Here is a 16,477-nt window from a genome sequence, read left to right on the forward strand (position 1 = left end):
CCCGTAGTCTAACTCATAGTGCATGGGGATCTACCGGAATCCCGTTCCGTAGTCCCAAATGTAAATACCCAGTACTGGGGGAATCTACCGGGTGCATTCCCGTAGTTCCAAATAACTGTGCAGGGGGATCTACCGGGAATCTAACCCCGTAGTCCCAAATTAAATGTGTAGGGGGATCTACCGGGAATCTAACCCGTAATCCCAAAGTAAACAGAAAAGGGGGAGCTACCGGAATCCCACATCCGTAGTCCCAAAATAAATACACAGCAACAACATGAAGATATACAAAAATGACAAAATTTCATATTAAGGCAATAAGTGATTCTAGCCTAACACGCCGCACAGAATTCAAGTAAGGCAAGTAGAATCAAATAAAGCAATTAAGTCACTTAGACATGCTTCCAAGCTAACAACAAGCTTAATAGTGCAAGTAATAGAAACAGGAAAGGAAACATACTAGTAATTACTCAAAGAAAATCGGATTTCCAACAATTAGCATAAGTACACACTTATCACCTCACGTACAAGGCATTTCAATTACCAGATATACCAATCCTAAGGAAAAGGTCCCCCACACAAGGTTAGACAAACCACTTACCTCAGACCGGCTCAAAATCAATCCGAAACCACGCCCTTGCCACGAGTACTCGACTCCAAATGGCCCAAATCTATTCAATTCAATTTTATAATGTAAATAACACTTCAAGTAACTGATTCTACAATTAAATTCTAAGCTAATACGCGAAATTAGGTAAAATGACCAAAATTCCCCTCGGGCCCATATCTCGGAATCAGGTGAAATTTACATTTTGAGAAACCTCGTACTCTCACGAGTCTATACATAGCAAGAACACTGAAATCGAAGTCCAAATGACCCCTCAAATCCTCATTCAAAGGTCTCTTAAACTCAAGCCCTAATTACCCATTTTCCCAAATTTTTCACCACTAGTTAGGTCCTTAATCACATAAAAACGAGTTATGAAGTCAAGGATGTTACCTCCAAGTGATTCCACTTTGTTGTCCTCAAAAGTCTCTTAAAAGCTTCAAACCCGGATTAAAATGGTGAAAGAATCGCTCAAATTCGCGAAAGCAACTATTTATATGTTCTGCCCAGGGATTTTTGCATCTGCGGCAATGGGACCGCATCTGCGGTCCTGCTTTTGCGGACCAAAGGTCGCACCTGCGACTTTCACTTAAAGACCAAAAACCGCATCTGCGATTAACCTTTCGCAGATGCGCCATCGCTTCTGCGGTATTCCTTCCGCATTTGCGGAACCTGAAGACCCTTCCTAGATCCGCTTCTACGTGGCTCCGCTGCTTCTGCGACTTTGCACCTGCGGAACCTAAACCACAAGTGCGATTATGACAGAAGACCAGCTTCTGCAGCAAACTTCAAACTCCAAATCCTTTCGTCAACCATCCAAATTCACCCCGAGGCCCCCAGGACCTCAACCAAAGGCATCAACAAGTCACAAACCACTATACAAACTTGTACCAATCCTTAAAATACCTAAAACAACACCGAAACCTCGAATTAACCATGGATTTAATCCTAAGAACTCCAAATTTCTCAAAATATGCTTTCGATCAAAAAGTCTATCAAACCTCGTCCAAATGACCTAAAATTTTGCACACACGTCACATTCAACACTACAGAGCTACTCCAACTTTCGGAATTCCATTCTGACTCTCGGATCAATATCTCACTATCAGACCGGAAACTTCAAAAATTCAACTTCCGACATTTCAAGCCTAATTTAGCTACGGACCTCCAAACCACAATCCGATCACGCCCCTAAGCCCGAATTCACCCAACGGAGCTAACAGAACCATCAAATTTTCATTCCGAGGTCATCTTCTCACTGTTTCGACTACAGTCAACTTTCCAACACTTAAGCTCTCATTTAGGGACTAAGTATCCCAGAACTTTCCGAAATTCAAAACCGAACATCCCGGCAAGTCAAAATAGCATAATTAAACTTGGAGAAAGCTGTTAATAAGGGATTGGGGCGTTAATTCTTAAGACGACCGGCCGGGTCGTCACATCCTCCTACACTTAAACATTCGTTCATCCTCGAACGAGCATAAAGACATACCTGAAGTAGTGAAAAGGTGAGGGTCACGGCTGCGCATATCCTGCTCGGTCTTTCAGGTCGCCTCCTCGACCGGCTGACCCTGCCACTGAATCTTCACTGATGCAATGTTCTTTGACCTCGGCTTTCTGACCTACCTGTCCAATATTGCCACTGGCTCCTCAACATAATATAGATCCTTGTCCAATTGGACTGAACTGAAATCCAACACGTGCGACGGGTCACCGTGATATCTCCAAAGCATTAAAACATGAAATACCAGATGAACTCTGGCCAAGCTGGAGGGTAAGTCATGCTCATAAGCAACCTCCCCAACACGCCTCAATATCTCAAAAGGGCCAATAAATCTCGAACTCAACTTTCCTTTCTTCCCAAATCTCATGACGCCCTCCATCGGCGAAACCCGAAGCAGAACCCACTCTCCAACCATATAGGAAACATCACGAACCTTCCAGTCCACATAACTTTTCTGTCTGGACTGGGCTATATGGAGTCTATCCTGAATCACCTTAACCTTCTCTAAAGCATCATGTACCAAGTTTTTGCCCAATAGTCTAGCCTCACCCGGCTCAAACCAACCCACCGGGGATCTACACCACCTCCTATATAAAGCCTCATACGGTGCCATCTGAATGCTGGACTGATAGTTGTTGTTATAAGCAAACTCCGCCAATGGCAAGAACTGATCCCAAGACCCTCCAAACTCAATCACACACGCATAGAGCATATCCTCAAGAATCTAAATAGTGCGCTTGGATTGTCCATTCGTCTGAGGATGGAATGCTGTAATCAACTCCACCCGAGTAGCCAACTCATGCTGAACAGACCTCCAGAACTATGATGTGAACCAAGTACCCCTATCTGAGATGTTGGACACTGGAATACCATGCAGACGAACAATCTCCCGGATATAAATCTCCACCAACCGCTCCGAAGAATAAGTAGTACACACAAGAATAAAATGAGCGGACTTGGTCAGCCGATCACCAATCACCCAAATAGGATCGAACTTTCTCAAAGTCCGTGGGAGCCCAACTACAAAGTCCATGGTGATCCGCTTCCACTACCATTCCGGAATCTCTATCTTCTGAAGCAACCCACTCGGTCTCTGGTGCTCATACTTCACCTGCTGACAGTTGAGGCACCGAGCTACAAATCCAACTATATCTTTCTTCATCCGCCTCCACCAGTAGTGCTGCCTCAAATCCTGATACATCTTCGCGAAACCCTGATGAATGGAATACCGCGAGCTATGGGCCTCCTCCATAATCAACTCCCAAAGTCCATCAACATTGGGTTCACAAATCCGACCATACATCCTCAATACCCCATCATCACCAATAGTCACATCTCTGGCATCACTGTGTTGAACCTTGTCCTTGAGGACAAGCAAATGAAGGTCATCATACTGCCGTTTCCTGATACAATCAAATAAAGACGACCAAGAAATCACGCAAGCTAGAACTCGACTGGGCTCCGAAAGATCTAATCTCACAAACTGGCTGGCTAAGGCCTGAACAACCATCGCCATAGGCCTTTCCGATACTGGTAGATAAGACAAACTCTCCAAACTCTCTTCCTGGAAACTCAAAGCATCGGCCACCACATTGGCCTTGCTCGGGTGATACAAAATAGTGATATCATAGTCCTTTAGCAAATCTGACCACCTCCTCTGGCAAAAATTTAGATCCTTTTGCTTGAACAGGTGCTGCAAGCTCCAATGGTCAGTATAAATCTTACAGGGAACACTGTATAAGTAATGGCACCAAATCTTTAGGGCGTGAACTATGGCAGCTAACTCAAGGTCGTGAATAGGGTAGTTGTTCTCATGTATCTTCAACTGTCTGGACGTGTAGGCAATCACCCTATTGTCCTGCATCAACACCGCACCGAGGCCATCCCTCGAGGCATAACAATAGACCGTATAAGACCTCGAACATGTAGGCAGCATCAAGATTGGGGCTGTGGTCAAAGCTGTCTTGAGCTTCTGGAAGCTTGCCTCACACTCCTTCGTCCACTGGAATGGAGTACCCTTCTGGGTCAACCTGGTCATAGGGGCTGCAATCGATGAAAACCCCTCCACAAAACGATGGTAGTAGCCCGCCAGACCAAGGAAACTACGGATCTCGGTAGTTGAGGATGGTCTGGGCCAACTCTGCACGACCTCTATCTTCTTCGGATCCACCTGAATACCCTCACTCGATACCACGTGGCCTTAGAATGCCACTGAATCCAACCAAAACTCACACTTCGAGAACATAACATATAACTTCTTCTCTCTCAGAGTTTGAAGCACAGTCCTTAGGTGTTGCTCATGATCTTCTCGACTTCGGGAATACACCAGAATATCATCAATAAAGACAATGACGAATGAGTCAAGATACGACCGTAACACACTATGCATCAAATGCATAAAGGCTGATGGGGCATTGGTCAGCCCAAATGACATGACAAGGAACTTATAATAACCATACCGAGTCCTGAAAGCAGTTTTTGGGATATCTAGCTCCCGAATCTTCAACTGATGGTAACCTGAGCGCAAATCAATCTTAGAAAACACCGGTGCGCCCTGAAGCTGGTTAAACAGATCATCAATACGAGGCTAAGGATAACGTTTCTTCACTGTAACCTTGTTCAACTGGCGATAATAAATACACATACGTGTAGAACCATCCTTTTTCTTCACAAACAAGACAGGAGCACCCTAAGGCGATACATTAGGCCGAATAAAACCCTTATCAAGCAATTCCTGTAACTGATCCTTCAACTCCTTCAACTCAGGAGGAGCCATATGATACGGAGGAATAGAAATGGGCTGAGTGCCCGACAACAGATCAATGCTAAAATTAATATCTCTATCAGGCGGCATGCCTGGAAGATCAGGTGGAAACACATCGAGAAAGTCCCGTACTACTGGAACTGAATCAACTGAAGGGGTATCAATACTGACGTCTCTCACATAAGCTAAATACGCGTCACACCCCTTCTCAACCATGCGCTGAGCTTTCAGAAAAGAAATAACTCTACTGGGAGTGTAATCTAAAGTACCCCTCCACTCAACACGCGGTATACCTGGCATAGCCAGTGTCACAGTTTTGGCGTGACAATCAAGAATAGTATAATGGGGCGACAACCAATCCATGCCCAAGATAATGTCAAAATCTACCATGTTGAGCAACAATAAATTAGCTCTGGCCCCAATACCACTAAGAGCAACCAAACACGAACGATAAATGCAGTCCACGATAAGAGAATCTCCCACAGGAGTAGAAACATAAACAGGGGAACTCAAAGAATCCCGAGATACACCCAAATGCGGAGCAAAATAAGAAGACAAATAAGAATAAGTGGAGCCTGGATCGAATAGAACCGATGCCTCTCTGTGACAAACCAGTATAATATCTTTGATGGCAGGAAGGACATAGTATCTGGCCTGGCCTCCCCCTCTAGGGTGACCTCTACCTCCTCGACCTCAACCTCTAGCTGGTTGAGCAGGTGGGGTAGCAACTGGAGCTGTAACCATAGCCTGAGAACTCTGCGGGGCACGCTGTGGCTGAGAAGTCTGTGGAGGTGCACCCCTCCCATGTCTGGGGCAATCCCTCACCATATGACGTGTGTCACCACACTCAAAACAAGCTCTGGGAGGATGTGGTGGTTGTGACTGGCTAGGGTCAGGTCTGCTGGACTGACATCTGAAAGCACCCCGCGTAGGAGGCACGCTAGATACCGGTGGTGCATAATAAGGCTCCTGAGGCCTAGAAGGAGCTGGAGCACTACTGACTGCTGGAAGAGCTAAATGAATAGGACAACTCATATAACCCCTACCATGACGTCTTACATCTGGGGCACAAGCACCAGAGAAGTGGCTCGACTCTCGAGACCTGGCCTCCCTCTCCTCTCGCTCCTTAGCATGCATACCCTCAATCATCCTAGCAATGCTCACCACCTGCTAATAAGAAATATCCATCTCCAACTCACGAGCCATGCTAGATCTGATGCTGGGAATAAGGCCCTCAATAAACCGGCGAACCTCTCGCGGACAGTAGAAACCAAGGTTGGCGCATGCCTAGCCAAATTGGTGTAACAGACAGCATACTCTAAGACAGTCATAGCACCCTGGCGAAAATGCTCAAACTTTGCGTGCCATGCGTCCCTGAGGCTCTGAGGAACATACTCTTTCAGGAAGAAATCTGAAAACCGAGTCCAAGTCAGTGAAGGAGCCTCATCCGGACTGTCTAACTCATAGGTGCGCCACCACTCATAGGCGGCTCCTCGAAGCTGGAAGGTAGTGAAGGAAACCCTACTCGATCTTGATATACCCATGGTACGGATAATGCGGTAACTCTCGTCTAGAAATCCTAGAGCATCCTCCGATGCTAGACCACTGAATATAGGAGGCTTGTACTTCTTGAACCTCTCAAGCCTCAACTGCTCCTCCTCAAAAGCTGCTACCCTGTCCTCGGGCTGAACTGGCACTACAGGCGGTACAGGAATAATCTCATGGACCTGCTCAACATGCACTTGCTACTCGGGAGTGCGGGCGGCGGGAGTCTGTGATCCTCCCCCGGCCTAAGATGTAGCTGCAGCAAGGGGAAGCAACCCTGCCTGAGCTAGAGTAGTGTACATGCTCATGAACTGTGCCAGAGTCTCCTGAAGAGCTGTAGTAGTAGCAGTAGGCGTATCAGGTGCCTGGACTCCGACTGGATCTGCTGGTGGTACCTTAGCGGCAGCTCGCGCAGGTGCTCTGGCTGCACCACGTGCGCGTTCTCGGCCTCTACCCCGACCCCGGCCTCTGACGGCTGCAGTAGGGAGTGCGGGTGCCTGATCATCTCGTGTAGCACGTGTACTCACTATCTGTGAGAGAATAGAAGATAGAAGTTTAGAATTTTAATGTCAAAATATCGCACGACAGGGAAATCAAATATAGTGGAATTTTCCTAACAGTTACATAGCCTCTCGTAGATAAGTTTAGACGTCTCCATACCGATTATCAAGACTCTAATAAACCGGCTTGTGATCCATGACTCCTATGAACCTAGAGCTCTAATACCAACTTGTCACGACCCCAATTCGCCCTTCATGAACTGTCGTGACGACAGCTAGTCTTTACGACTAGGTAAGCCTAACAAATGCAAAACATAAACGAAACTTGCGGAAGAAAATAACCAAAAACCAAAAGTAACTGAATGGAACAATAGTTAAAATGCCGCTCAGCATATACAACAGAACATTCTCAAAACCAAGTACACTATCCCAAAACCCAAAAACTCACGGAAACACAAGCCTTTGGAATATCTAACAGTCTAACTCCAAAATATCTAACAAGAAATAAAAATACATAAGGGCAATGTTTAACAACTAGAATAGAAAGGGACTTCTCTGTCTGTGGATGCGGCAGATGTACCTCGAAGTCTCTAAAGCAGTCGCCTCCCTTAAGGATGGTAGGACTGAGTAGTGGTACCTGGATCTGCACATGAACATGCGCATGAGAGGCATGGGTACACCATAGCGGTACTTAGTAAGTGCCAAGCCTAACCTCGGTTGGGTAATGATGAGGAAGGTCAGGGCCCTACTAAGGTTAAATAAAATATAAAGATCAACAGTAAAGAAGAGAACAATATAAATAAGTACCGTAGTAAAATAACACAGGATGTACAAGACAACAATAACTATACAGAAAAAAGGTATACATGGAAAGGAAATACATCTCAACACCAATAATAACAATCGGGGATCTCCCAGGATACCGTCTTGTAGTCCCATCTGTACATATCCAGTAGATCTCTCGGGATCTCGTCCCGTAGTCCAACTCATAGTGCGTGGGGATCTACCAGAATCTCGTTCTGTAGTCCCATACCCAGTACTAGGGGAATCTACTAGGTGCATTCCTGTAGTTCCATATAACTGTGCAGGGGGATCTACCGGGAATCTAACATGTAGTCCCAAATTAAATGTGCAAGGGGATCTACCGGGAATCTAACCTGTAGTCCCAAAGTAAACAGATAAGGGGGAGCTACCGGAATCCCACATCCGTAGTCCCAAAATAAATACACAGCAACAACAGGAAGATATACAGAAATGGCAAAAATTCATATTAAGGCAATAAGTGTTCTAGCCTAACATGCTGCACAGAATTCAAGTAAGGTAGGTTGAATAAAATAAAGCAATTAAGTCACTTAGACATGCTTTCCTAAGCTAACAACAGGCTTAATAGTCCAAGTAATAGAAACAGGAAAGGAAACATACTAGTAATTACTCAAAGAAAACCGGATTTCCAACAATTAGCACAAGTACGCACTTGTCACCTCACGTACAAGGCATTTCAATTACCAAATATACCAATCATAAGGGGAAGGTCCCCCCCACAAGGTTAGACAAGCCACTTACCTCGGACCAGCTCAAAATCAATCCAAAACCACGCTCTTGCCACGAATACTCGACTCCAAACGACCCAAATCTATTTAATTCAATTTCATAATGTAAATAACACTTCAAGTAACTGATTCTACAATTAAATTCTAAGCTACTACGCGAAATTAGGTAAAATGACCAAAATGCCCCTCGGGCCCACGTATCGGAATCGGGTGAAATTTTTATTTTTAGAAACCTCGTACTCTCATGAGTCTCTACATAGCAAGAACACTGAAATCGGAGTTCAAATGACCCCTCAAATCCTCATTCAAAGGTCTCTTAAACTCAAGCCCTAATTACCCATTTTTCCCAAATTTTTCACCACTAATTAGGTCCTTAATCACATAAAAATGAGTTATGAAGTCAAGGATGTTACCTCCAAGTGATTCCACTTTGTTGTCCTCAAAAATCTTTCTTAAAAGCTTCAAACCCGGATGAAACTAGTGAAAGAATCGCTCAAATTCGCGAAGGGAACTATTTATATGTTCTGCCCAGGGAGTTCCGCATCTGCGGTCCTGCTTTTGCGGACCAAAGGTTGCACCTGCGACTTTCACTTAAAGACCAGAAACTGCATCTACGATTACCCTTTCGCAGATACGCCACCGCTTCTGCGGTATTCCTTCCACATCTGCGGAACCTGAAGACCCTCCCCAAATCCACTTCTGTGATGGCTCCGCCGCTTCTGCAGCTCCGCACCTGGAGAACCCAACCGTAGGTGCAGTCATGACAGAAGACCAGCTACTGCAGCAAACTTCAAACTCTAAATCCTTCCGTCAACCATCCGAATTCACCCCGAGGCCCCCGGTACCTCAACAAAGGCATCAACAAATCACAAACCACTATCCAAACTTGTACCAATCCTTAAAACACCTAAAACAACATCTAAACCTCGAATTAACCATGGATTTAAGCATAAGAACTCCAAATTTCTCAAAATACTTCGATCAAAAAGTCTATCAAACCTCGTCCAAATGACATGAAAGTTTGCACACACATCACATTCAACACTATAGAGCTACTCCAACCTTGGGAATTCCATTCCGACCCTCGGATCAAAATCTCACTATCGGACCGGAAACTTCAAAAATTCAACTTCCGACATTTCAAGCCTAATTTAGCTATAGACCTCCAAACCACAATCCGATCACGCCCCTAAGCCCGAATTCATCCAACGAAGCTAATAGAACCATCAGATTTCCATTCCGAGGCCGTCTTCTCATTGTTCCGACTACGATCAACTTTCCAACACTTAAGCTCTCATTTAGGGACTCAGTTTCCCAGAACTCTCCGAAACTCAAAACCAAACATCCCGGCAAATCAAAATAACATAATTAAACTTGGGGAAAGCAATTAATAGGGGATCAGGGCATTAATTCTTAAGACAACTGGCCGGGTCGTCACATGAGAGTTTGAGTGAAAGCTTGAACAGCCCAGTCATCGGTGACCGGAGGCAAATCCATTCTCTCCGCTAAGAACCGAGATACGAATTCCTTGAGCATCTCGTTTTCTTTCTGCTTTACCTTGAAAAGGTCCGACTTCCTCATTGCAATTTTAATGTCTCTAGCATGTGCTTTTACAAAAGAATCTGCAAGCATAATAAACGAATCAATAGAATTAGGGTGTGAAGACCCGGCCAATCGTCTCATAAGTTACCGCTCTATTTCCCCCATTTCTGCTTCTTATTTCTTTATCTATCGGGTCTATATGTGATCGAGTTGGTTTGCTGGGGTTCGGAAAGAATTTGGTAAGGTTTGAGACACTTAGTCTCTTTTGAGGAAGCTTAAGTTGGAAAAGTCAACTGGATGTTGACTTATGTGTTAGAGGGCTCGGATGTGAGTTCCGATGGATTTGATAGCTTCAGGAGGTGATTTGGAACTTAGGAGCGTGATCGGAATGTGTTTTGGAGGTCCAGTGTAGATTTAGGCTTGAATTGACGAAATTGGATTTTTGGCGTTTTCCAGTTGATAGGTGAGATTTTGATATAGGGGTCAGAATAGAATTCCGAGAGTTATAGTAGTTCCGTCAAGTCATTTGGGATGTGTGTGCAAAATTGTAGGTCATTCGGACATGATTTGGTTGGGTTTTTGATCAAAAGTGTAATTCGGAAGATTTTGAAAACTTAGGCTTGAATCCGATGTGTTTTGGTTGATTTGATGTTGTTTGAGATATTTTGAAGATTGGTAGAAGTTTGAATAAGGTTATGGGGTATGTTTTGGTTTTTGGTTGAGGTTCCAGAGGCCTCAGAGTAATTTCGGATGGTTGACGGAGAGTTTGAAGTTTTAGTGAAGCTGCAAATTTTCTGCTTCTGTTGTTTTCGCACTTGCGGATCGGGGACCGTAGGTGCGATGCCGCAGATGCGAGGAAGAAGGTCGCAGAAGCGAAAAGTGGTTGGGAAGGCTGTGACGGAAGAAGAGGTTGGAGAACCGCACCTGTGATGGCGCAGGTGTGGAGTGAGCATCGCAAATACGGAAAGTTGGGACTTAAGTGAAAACTGCAGAAGCGGTTCAAGGACCGCAAATGCGGTACCACAGAAGCGGGATTTTGACCGCAGATGCTAAATCCCTGGGCCAGAAGGTATAAATTGTTTCCTTCATGATTTTTGAGCTATTCCACCATTTCTTAGTCGGCTTTGGAGCTTTTTGGACAATTTTGAAGAAGTATTTCAAGGGGGCTTCACTGAGGTAAAGATTTTGGACCTAAAACTCATTCCTATGGTATTATTTTACGGATTAGAGCTATAGTTAATGGAATTTAACGAGTAAAATTGGGGAAACTTGGGCTTGGTATTGGAGACTTAGACTTGAGGATTTGAGGGATCATTTGTGGTCGGATTTTGGTACTTTTGATATGTATGAACTCGTGGGGAGATGAGGAATCTATTGATGTGAATGTTATCGAATTCTGAGATGTAGGCCCGGGGGTCGGGTTTTGGTAATTTTGGGATTTAAGTTGTAAATTGATTATTGTTGCTTGGGCTTCGTTCCCTTATCATATTTTAACGCCGTGATTCTGATTTTGGATAAATTCGACGCGAGTGGAGGCCGATTCAAGGGCAAAGGCATTGTGGTTAGAGATTTGACCGGATTGAGGTGATTAATGATTGTAAATGATTTCCTGAGAGTATGAAACCCCGAATTTCACATCGTTGTGCTATATTGAGGTGACACACATGCTAGATGACGAGCGTGGGGTCATGCACTGTTGGGGATTTTGACTTAGTCCATCTCAAATGATTGTTTTACCGCGTATTTGACTGAAAACTATTTGCTATCATCATGTTTTGGGCTGAATGCCATACTTGGGCCTCGTGCCACCTATTTGAACCATTAGGGGATTTTTATTGATATTTCCTCACTGTTTTGACTTTATACTTGAACTCAGTCATGCTATATTCTACTGTTTTTGTAACGACCCGGTCGTTTGCTCTGAGAGTAATAGCCATGTTTCCCCCATTTATGCTTCTTTGGGTGTTATTCAGCTGTGTTGAGTTGTATCGAGTTGGTAGGTTTGGGTTCAGAATAGTTTTGACATGAAATGTACAATTAGTCTCTTAGTTAGAAAGCTAAGTTAGAAAAGTCAACCGGAAGTTGACTTATGAGTAAACGAATTCGGATTTGAATTTTTATGATTCGATTAGCTTCGTTGGGTGATTTTAGACTTTGGAGTGTGCCCGGAATGTAATTTGGAGGTTCGTGGTAGAATTAGTCTTGAATTTGCGGAAGTTGGAAATTGGACTTTATTACGAGTATATATATATATATATATATATATATATATATATATATATATATATATATATATATAAGGTACTATATTATATGAATAAAAGTGAGCTAAGACCATTCTCTAAGAGCTGCCACGTTCTCAGTGGCTTAAAAGTAAAAAAAAAATATTAGGTAATTAATTCCTGGGTCTTAGAAACAAAGAGGCAAAAACACGCAGAGAAGAATTGTTGTGGAAAAATTATCGGTGGCATCGTAAGAAGCTCCATTGTTAGCTTTCATAGTGCAGGTATTACTAAATTCTAGTATATGTTTCAATTGATTCTAGTAAATTCTAGCTCCATTGTTAGCAGTATAGGGTATGGGAATAATGAGTATGCCATAATTAATAGACATAATAACTATACAATCATTGGATTTGAAAAAGAAATAGGAAATTTTTTTCCCAAGAACCTACTGTTTTGGTTCTCTAATTTGGGAGATACAATTATCATTCCATGATAGAAGCAATTAGTATCTTTGAATTTTTGAGAAGGCCAGCGTGATGGCTTCTGAAACACCCATTGTTCGGCAATTTGTGCACAATGAAAGTGCGTTGTTTTTTTTTGTAATCTGTCTTATATTTATGATGCGGGGAAAACGTTTCCTTACTGGTCGATAAAGAGGAAATCAAAAAATAACAAAGCAATTTTTACTATCACCAAGACGAAAGTACTGCGTTAGACAACGTAGTTGTATACAAATTAGTTATTAATTGGACCCGGGATTGACTTTGATTTTTGACTTGTCCTGAGATTATGAAAATTATCCACCTAGACTAATTAGGACGTGTTATTCAATATTCTGGATAGATTCGAAGCTTTTGGAGACCGAGTCGAGGGACGAGGGCATCCCAGAGTAGGATTTTACGCGGGTAAGGTAAGTAACAGTTTTAACTCTGGCTTTGAGGGTATAAACCCGGAGAAATTGATATTATTTGATTGTTTGGTGGTGATACCCACGCTAGGTGACGTGCGTGTGGGTGTATACCTCGAGGGATTGAAACTTGGTCCGTCCCATGAGGCTGCAAGGCCTAATGGCTATTATTTGTGGTTATGTGTTTACTTGTTGTTGAACTTGTTTGCCTTCATGTTAGAGATCATTTTTAGGCTTTATTCATGCTTACATTATTTATACTCAGTCATAGAAATTATTGTACATATTTACCTAAGTCTCTATTATTTGCTAATATGCTGTGATACTTGATATGGGATGTGTCCCCTTATTTATTGATGATGGTGAGGCAAGTGAGGTACATGATTGAGTAAGGCCGAGGGCCTGGCTGTGAGGATATTAATACCATAGCGCGTAAGTTGTCCACGTAGCACGTGAGTTGATCGTGCGGGTCCAGGTATTGATATATTATAGCGCGTGAATTGTTTGCGTATCACTGAGTTGACCATGCGGATCTAGGTATTGATATGATGGCACGTGAGTTGTCCAAGCTTAGCGCTTGGGCTTTGGGAGCCCCTCCGGAGTCTGTACACACCCCTAGTGAGCGTAGAGTGTTGAATGTTGAGTGTTGAGTGCTGAGTGCGAGTGATGAGCGATGGAATGACATTGTTGTGAGGTTGCATTTACTTTTGATGTTGCTTCATTTTACCTGTTAATTTCTTTGTGACAATTGCTGAGTTATGGAATTTACCTATTTATTCTTGTTATATTTAAATGGTGAAAAATAAATAATTGGACTATTTTACTTAGCTCGTCACTACTGCTCAGTTCCTTAGTTATTTCTGTTACTACTGAGGTGGTTGTACTCATACTACACCCTGCACTTTATGTGTAGATACATGTGAGTTAGAGCGTGGCGATCGTTGATTTCAGGCTGGCTATCTGTGGAGATTGCAAGGTAGCTGCTAATGTCTGTAGGACCTTGTTACTCCTTTTGTCATTTCTTATTTTGGACAGTTAGACAGTTATATTTCTTAGTTCATAGTTTTAGACGCTCATGACTTAGTGACACCCCGATATTTGGGACTCGTTTTCGTATTTTGTATTATTTATATTTAGAGTTTGTTTAGTTTATCAGGAATTAATTATTGGAAATATTTTATTAAATTCATATAATCAAATAAGTAGTAATATTTTGTGAATAGGCTTGCCTTGTAACATGATAGGCGCCATCACGACCATGGTTAGATTTTGGGTCGTGACAAGTTGGTATCAGAGTATAGGTTACATAGGTCTCACGAGTATTGAGCAGGTTTAGTAGAGTCTTGTGGATCGGTACGGAGACATCTGTACTTATCTTGGAGAAGCTGTAGAACCTTTAGGAAAACTTCACCTTCTTGAATTCTTATCGTGCGATATTGATTCAGCTTGAAGTGTAACTCTTTGAATTCCTTCCACATATTCGTATCCGCACATGAGCGCTCGGTATCAGTTGTCCAACGACGGCTTGTGATTCCATGGATGAGGTGTGAGAGGTGATTTCTGTGTGTTGATGTTGGGCCAGTCCTGAGGACTTGAGGCCGGGTTTGACTGTAGCTTGAGCACTAAGGTATTGATTGTGTGAGCGCATACTTGTGGACTTATATGTCCGGTAGTGTCCCTATTAGTGGAAATGGTGGCTGGATGGATACGTGATGAGTATGATGTGATCGCAAGATGAGTTCATATGATTTGAATGTGACGAGAAGGGTTTACTTGATATGTAGCAAGGACTAATGGGTGTTTAATTTGTGACTTAATATAGCTTGTTCGGGCTCTGTCTGATAAGAGGTTTATTACCAGCGTGTGGTTGTTTTGGGCAGCTACTATGATTAGAAATCATCGTTGTGAGTGTTTGAATTATGTTGTATATCATCTTATTTCAGGTATGTTTTAGACTCGTTCGAGGACGAATATTTGTTTAAGAGAGGGAGGATGTAACGACCCAGTCGTTCGCTCTGAGAGTTATAGCCCTGTTTTTCCCATTTATGCTTCTTTGTGTGTTGTTCAGCTGTGTTGAGTTGTATCGAGCTAGTAGGTTTGGTTTCAAAATAGTTTTGGAGTGAAATGAACAATTAGTCTTTTAGTTAGAAAGCTAAGTTAGAAAAGTCAACCGGAAGTTGACTTATGAGTAAACGAATTCGGATTTGAATTTTTATGATTCAATTAGCTTCGTTGGGTGATTTTAGACTTTTTAGTGTGTCCGGAATGTAATTTGGAGGTCCGTGGTAGAATTAGGCTTGAATTGGCGGAAGTTTGAAATTGGGATTTATTACTAGTATATATATATATATATATATTATATGAATAGAAGCTGGCTAAGCCCATTCTCTAAGAGCTGCCACGTTCTCAGTTGCTTAAAAGTAAACAAAAATATTAGGTAATTAAGTCCTGGGTCTTAGAAACAAAGAGGCAAAAACACGCAGAGAAGAATTGTTGTGGAAAAATTATTGGCGGCATCGTAAGAAGCTCCGTTGTTAACTTTCATAGTGCAGGTATTACTAAATTCTAGTATATGTTTCAATTGATTATGGTCAAGTATATATTTTAGCAGTATAGGGTATGGGAATAATGGGTATGCCATAATTAATAGACATAGTAATTATACAATCATTGGATTTGAAAAAAGAAACAGGAAATTCTTTTTCCAAGAACCTACTGTTTTGGTTCTCTAATTTGGGAGATACAATTATCATTCCATGATAGAACCAATTAGTATCTTTGAATTTTTGAGAAGGCCATCGTGATGGCTTCTGAAACGCACACTGTTCGGTAATTTGTGCACAATGAAAGTGCGTTATTTTTTTGTAATCTATCTTATATTTATGATGTGGGGAAAACGTTTCCTTACTGGTCGAAAAAGAGAAAATCAATAAATACCAAAGCAATTTTTACTATCACCAAGATTAAAGTACTTCGTTAGACAACGTAGTTGTATACAAATTAGTTATTAATTAGACCGGGGATTGACTTTGATTTTTGACTTGTCCTGAGATTATGAAAATCACCCACCTAGACTAATTAGGACGTGTTATTCAATATTCTGGATAGATTCAAAGCTTTTGGAGACCGAGTCGAGGGATGAGGGCATCCCAGAGTAGGATTTTACGCGACTAAGGTAAGTAACAATTTTAACTCTGGCTTTGAGGGTATAAACCCGGAGAAATCGATATCATGTGATTGTTTGGTGGTGATACCTACGCTAGGTGATAGACGTGTGGGTGTATACCTCGAGGGATTAATACTTGATCCGTCCCGTGAGGCTGCGAGGCCTAATGG

The sequence above is a fragment of the Nicotiana sylvestris genome, chromosome 4, assembly GCF_000393655.2.
Source record: "Nicotiana sylvestris chromosome 4, ASM39365v2, whole genome shotgun sequence".
NCBI classification, from domain to species: domain Eukaryota; kingdom Viridiplantae; phylum Streptophyta; class Magnoliopsida; order Solanales; family Solanaceae; genus Nicotiana; species Nicotiana sylvestris.